Raw genomic sequence first — 6,626 nt, 5'->3', positions numbered from 1 at the left:
CGAGGGAACCATTCATTATTTTTATTGCATGGCGGGGGGGGGGGAAGAAGTTTGAGGACTATTGAAAATCGGCTGCCAATGATAGGGGATCACACGAATATTGCAAAGCCTTATGGGGGAATCGGATCAGGTAAATTTTATCGTAGCATAATCAAATCCTCCGAAATCCCCTCCTCACCCCTTTTCCTCCCCTCACCCTCCCCTCCCCTCCCCTCTCCTCCCCTCCCCCTCAGTTGACAGTCCGTCATTTGCACAAATGAAAAGCTAGGAAAATTTTTCGAGTGATGGTGTGAAGTTAATGTTTTTGTTGAAACTACGATCGATATGTTTCTATTTTTCTGTTATATTTATTCGAAGTCTGGAAGGAAATGAAGCCAAATTAGAGATTCCCGTTCCCTGTAGGCGTCGATTTAAATCTATCTAGAAAAATCTATCTTTGAGTGGTCTCGTAGTATTTTTTAATTGTTCAAGAAAATCGAAATTAGCAGGTTCTTCTTTGGAACACAAAATGGAAATTACACTTTAAGCTATTAAGTGTAACTGAAAAATTTCCCTTGGAAACATGTTTGATCTGTGCTGAGTTCAGTCGACAAATTCGATACGTCTTTTGAATTATCACCGTTTGAAAATATTAAACTGAAATTTGTTCTGTATGTAGTTATTCTACTCTACTAGGCTTATGATTATTTTTGTTTTAGGATTTGAGCCAATTCACTGTGCGAAAACCAATGTGTGAAACAAAAAACAATTGTTCCTTTCCTGGTCATCGAATACTCTCGATCCATGGATCTTATTAAAATATTATAAACTTTGGGTTTCCTTCATCCGTGAGCCGTTGTAGGGAAAAGAGGGCCGGCTTTTAACGACAACATCCGCTTTGCAGAAACAGATGTCTTGCTATCCTCTAAATATAGCAAAAAAAAAACATTGTAAAAATTTGCGACATACAGCTTATACAACATCACCAATCACGTAGCTCCATTTTCTGCCTTTAAAAGCACACACAACCCACAATTCCTCTATTCGCTCCGAAGAAGGGCTAACGCTCGAAACGTCAGCTTTTATAACCGTAACGGTGGCCAATTTACCATTTCAACTTTGTTGATATATTCAAATTATACAACATCATATGCCTTCTTGCTAAAACATAAACTCACTCGATCTGGAAGGATTGATGTCATTTCCGCGTAAGACCTGAGAAATGTGCAAAGCATTAAAACGCACGTGCAAAGCCGTCGTTTTGCTGATTAAAAGTTTTAAACAATTTTTCATTTTTTACTTCGTTGCTGTGTTTGCTTATTTCAAAGGCCCATAATTAAAATCTAAACATCCTTTTACAATTCTTTTTCCGATATAATACTGACTTGGCGCACCATACGTTCTCAAGCCTTGTCGTAAAATCAGCCGCTATCTGCCCTACCAGGTTTAGCGTTAATCGAATAAGCAGTTAAGTATTTTTTTTTTCTACTCCTTACTGTATTTTAAGCGAGTCCTTTTTGCTTTTCAAGCACAGAATAATCATGATCATATTGACAAAAGCGCCCCCCTCCCCCAAAATTTAGTTATATTCAATCTTTTCTTGGTTGATTTTTAAACATTGTGATGATTCTTTGATTTGAAACTTTAATGTACTTTCAAAAATAGTTTGCACGATTTAAACACACTCCATTCAGAAACAGATTTTACATTTTGCCTGATCCTTTCGAAATTGGGTAAATGCCACAATAAACCACAATACGATATAGTATAAAAAATTTGACATTTCAACCGTCAGTAACGAATTTTTGCAGATGAGAAGCAGAATAGGATGCTTGCGTTTTAATCCCTTTTCCACAATTTGTTTCAGGCGTCAATATACCAATTAATTGAATCCCTCTAGCGATCACTGTGTTTTCAGTTTTCCGCTGTGGGAGCTTGTTCTAGGCGATAAGGACGTGAAATCTGTACCCTTTTTTCACTAGCATGTGAATACAAAAGTTTTTGCCATCTAGCACAGATGCGATGGTAATAAACTTGGAAGTCTCTAAATTTTATTTGCAAATCCACTCAGTTTATACAAACAGAAGCATATTCAGTCAAAGTTGTTTTGCTTTCTTTTATTTCTTTGTTCTTTCTCTCTCTTTTAACTCGACAAAATTTGATTTTTTCTCCTGATTGAGTTTTTCGATGTGAGGTATAAGCGCAAGGGAAAAATATGGCAAACGCACCGGTTCGGTTTTGACACCCGATTGTCAACTGCCGGATATGGACCTCAAGGTGTATCTCAGTCTACGGAAATATTTCACCGAATTTGTCATGATTTATTTTGTAACGTAAGTGATTTTGTTGAGTTGTTTATTACTGTTTAAGATCCCGCTTCTTGATTAATTACCCTCCTTCACTTTATCAAAAACTGTTCTATTTCCCCATGCTAATTAATAAGTTGTCAGCTGGCCAGACGGCGCCTGCTGTCCTGTCAGTGAAATCCCTGTGACTGAGACTAAATGGTTTTCTTTATCATTAATGTTAAGAACCTAGAAGTCTCCTGTGTTTCTTCCACGCTACACCCTTTCCCTCTGAAATACAACGTTCCAAGTCGACTTTAGCGTCATTTTTATTGTTTTTGACATAAAACAGTTCATTCTCTACAAAAAAAAAAAAAAAAAAAAAAAAAAAAAAAAGACACGAAGCAACTGATCCAATCATGAAGTCCTTCCGCAAATGAATTTTCACTGAAATTGCATAAAATGAGGCGGCAAATAAATTATATTATCAAACGTTTCTTGTTGTGAAAACTTGGTGGATAAAACGTCTATTTGCATCATACAAAGAGAGAATGTGTAGTCGACTGAACAACCTTTCACTGCAGTTGTTAAATTATTCATGTCGCTGAGAGCTTAAACAATATTTTTGGTGCTTAGCCAATCAAATTCTTTGTTGTGGTAGACTTCGCGCACGTGGGTTAAAGGTGTGCGAGGATTTTTTTTCTTGTAACCGGTTTTCTGCAGCTTTTTTTTCGATCTTCCTGTGTATTAGAAATATCCGGAAGTCTGATAAAATCAAACTCAGTCTGTTGCTCGTTCCTGTTTTGTGCAGGTGTGGAAGACAACAAACCAGTAATTATCCGTAAGTTTCGAATTTTTATTGACCGTGAAATTTACATAAGGAAATTTTCATTTCTAAGCGTCATGAAAACAATTAGACTAAATCTAAAATTGATTTTTGTTGGCGTGAAAACATTAAGATTTTCCTTGTGGTCGTTAAAGGTGAATTTTTTCTTCTTTTTTTTTTTTTTTCCTTCATCTTCTTCTCGCGGGTTATTCTGTTTGAAACTGTAAGAAACTAATGTGTATTTCTCTTTTTTTTTTCTTTTCCTGACGAAAGTATACATGTTGATTAGAAATCGACATGAAATTGATTCTAATAAATTTAGGTCTATTGTGTTCGATGTCTGCTTGCTTTGTAAATTTAAGCTCAAGTCCAGGCGAATTAGGCGATAACGGCTAATTGGTTTCGAAGTGGTTTGAAGGGAATATTCGCTTTCGAAAAATGGCAGTCCTAGGGCGCCACCATAGGTCGATGCACTTTATATTGATTCTCAGTGAAATAACAGACTTAGATGCAGTCGGATGCCTCAGAACAATAGTATTTTGTTTGGCACCGCCCCAAAGCAAAGCTCCCGAGAGTATTTTAAACAACACATCACACCCCTAAGAGTGTTGTTTTGTCACCATGGCGGAGAGAATAATTTAATTTCTACCCGCAAATGCGTGTAAAATATTGCTGGGACACCGCAGAAGAAACAAAATTGATCTGTTTCTGCGCGTTTTATTTTCTGTTTTTGCGAGGCCAAGTGCTCGCGTGGTGAGAATCGAAAGCGTATTGTCATCAAAAGTTCAAAGCTGTTTTTACAGCGCCTTTCCTGTTTGTGCTTGAATTTTATTTTTACTGCTGTCGATTATGTGATTCTGAGATTCTGTAAGTGCCTCATAATGGAAGGGATGCTGTGATCGAAGTAAAACAAAAATTTAAGACTAAAGCGAAAAAAACACATTTCTTTTCTCAAGTGAAAATAAAAAAATATATTCAGGTCGCCGACCCATGGAGGTGCAGTATGACATTCCGTGTCAAGCGTGACAAGATAATGGGCTTGTCTGATTGGTCAGTTTTGTTGCTGATTGATCGGACCGTGTGGTTCAGACCGCCCGACCCTTTTGTAGCTCGCATGTTTTTCAGTCGTTCCGTTTTAACTGCTGTAAAATCTTCATTTTTAGGGCGAAAAACGGAGCTATTACTGCAGACAAAACTTTAACGAATAGGACGAGTTGTCGGAATCAACAGATCGAAGTTTGACGAGGTTTGTACCGCGTTTTATAGTTTTTTATTATCTTCGTCTTGAACCATTTGGTATTTCAAGCATCTATGAATGTGTATGACGTGAATTGTAAAATCCAGAAGACCTCAGGAAATTCATACTTTCTGTTGGAAGTCTTTTGAGGAATTATTCTTTAGAGTCATTTAAACATGTTGAACATTTTGTGAACGCATCTTGTTCAGTCTGAAAGCCAAAACTCGTAATTTTACATGAGTGATAGAAGAATATGTAATGTTATGATTGACAAACATAGCTGCACGATTTGAATTTCTAATTTTGTCACATTCGGTAAAAGATTTGTAGATTGCTTATCACCCAAGCAAAACCAACGCTACATGCATAAAAAACTGTTTCGTGGTCGTAGCTTCTAATCGGAGTTGGTATTGTATGATTCCGCTAAAACGATTTACTGTTCAAACGCCAGGTACTCGTCGTTTAATTTAACTTTAGTCGGTCGGCGTAAAATTATGTATGTGTGATTTTTACAGATTAAAACGCTCGCAAAAGTTATACTTCTGAGGGAAATGATTGTAACGCTTTTCGTTTGACAGGTAAGATCAGTTGTTTGTCCATTTTATTTAGTTTTTTAGGTTGCCTTTTGAAACTTGAGCGTGGCCAAAATGGCTAAAAAAGGGTTTTAAAAAGTAATTTTTAACGTGAATGCAAGCGAGAATTTCGTGATTGAGTTAAAAGCATTTTATATGTAGCGCAGTAATTTGGGGCTATTCGCAGAATGGACTACTTTTTTAAAATTTGCCGACAATTGATGAAGTTGATAAGTGATCAAGTTATTTGAAATGTGTTGATATTTTGTTTAGATATAAACTGGGGATAATTTGATACATTCGTTGTGTTCACAGGGAACCAAATTCACGAGATTTTTAGGTCGTCTGGTTGGATAAACTTAAAGTAAAAGTCGTCCATTTTTTATTTTGGAACCTGCTACTCCCTCACAAAGCCCTTTTCTCTGAGACGGAAATCTGCATAACATGTTGTTTTCTAAACTTCAGAATCATTCGGGCAAGAACTTACGTAAGCAAACCATTTGATAAATGTAAATCCTTTAATAACTCCTCGTCCACGTCACAGGGCCTTATTGCTTGCTTCAAAACGTGTTTGGTATGTTCGAAATACTACTTTAATCGAGTAATTAGAGGATTTGGTATTAGTAAGATGATATTTGCCGCTCTATTCTGGCGACGACCGCTAATTCGTTACATGAATTTTTACGGTGCCCGTTTGGGTTATTTTATAGCCATTTTTGTCGACTGAAAATTTATCTTGCTAATTTAAGTTTAGCATATCTTGTCGAAGATAATCTATTTAAGTCACGAGGAGTTATCTCGACTTTTGTATATTTTTGACAGTTCTATATTTGGTAGTTACGCTGTAAAAACAATGAAAAAAACGTAACGGGAATTTTGAGTGTTGCTGAAGCGTTTTAAAACATTGTGTGGTATTGTCCCTCCAGTTTGCCGCTCAGGTAAATCTTTTGTAACTTTTGTCCTCTGTTTTTGAACCACAGAGGTTGATTTGACTTTGTTACCCTTCATTTATTTGAATAGTTGGTGAAAAACCTGTTGACCAATGAAATCATTCTCTTTGTCTCTTCAAAAAATAACCATTGTTTTTTTGTCCTTTAGCGCCTTTGTATTGTAACGCTAAATTATATTTGGACCAAAACTTGAGCTTTAAGAAATAGCTCACTTAAAAAGTGTTTGCAACCTTTGGTTTGTCACAGATGTCATTGATTTCATAGTTTGTGATGCACTTGCTAAAAACAAAAACTTCTTTTACAGTCTGTGAATTTTGGAGAAGGAAGATAAAAAGACTGATGGCTCTTGATTGTGAAATGGAGCATGGCTTGCACAAGTGTATTTGTGAAGTGACCGGCAACAAATTTGCATTTACTTCCATAAATATTTAAAACAACATGTTTTCTTAAAGAGAATGACAAAACAGAATGAACAAAAAAAAAAAAGAAAAAAGATCACCAACTTTTTGCTTCATTTGCCTCATGAAGCTTTGTATTGTGAACAAATAATCCAAATATAAGAGTCTTCAATTTCTCGTGATCTTGAATTTTTTCTTTATTTGGCTAAAGATGTGTATTATGAGCAGATGATACCTACTGGTAACATGTGGCTGCATGGAAACAACAATATATCACATCTGGTACACAAAGATTGTCAATTTAAATATTTTGATTTCTTTCAGGTATGTTTATGAAGGAGTTTGATTTTGTGTTGCATGTGATTTAATAAAATCTCAT

Source organism: Stylophora pistillata, chromosome 4, assembly GCF_964205215.1.
Source record: "Stylophora pistillata chromosome 4, jaStyPist1.2, whole genome shotgun sequence".
NCBI classification, from domain to species: domain Eukaryota; kingdom Metazoa; phylum Cnidaria; class Anthozoa; order Scleractinia; family Pocilloporidae; genus Stylophora; species Stylophora pistillata.
Note: the sequence above shows the minus strand (reverse complement) of the source record.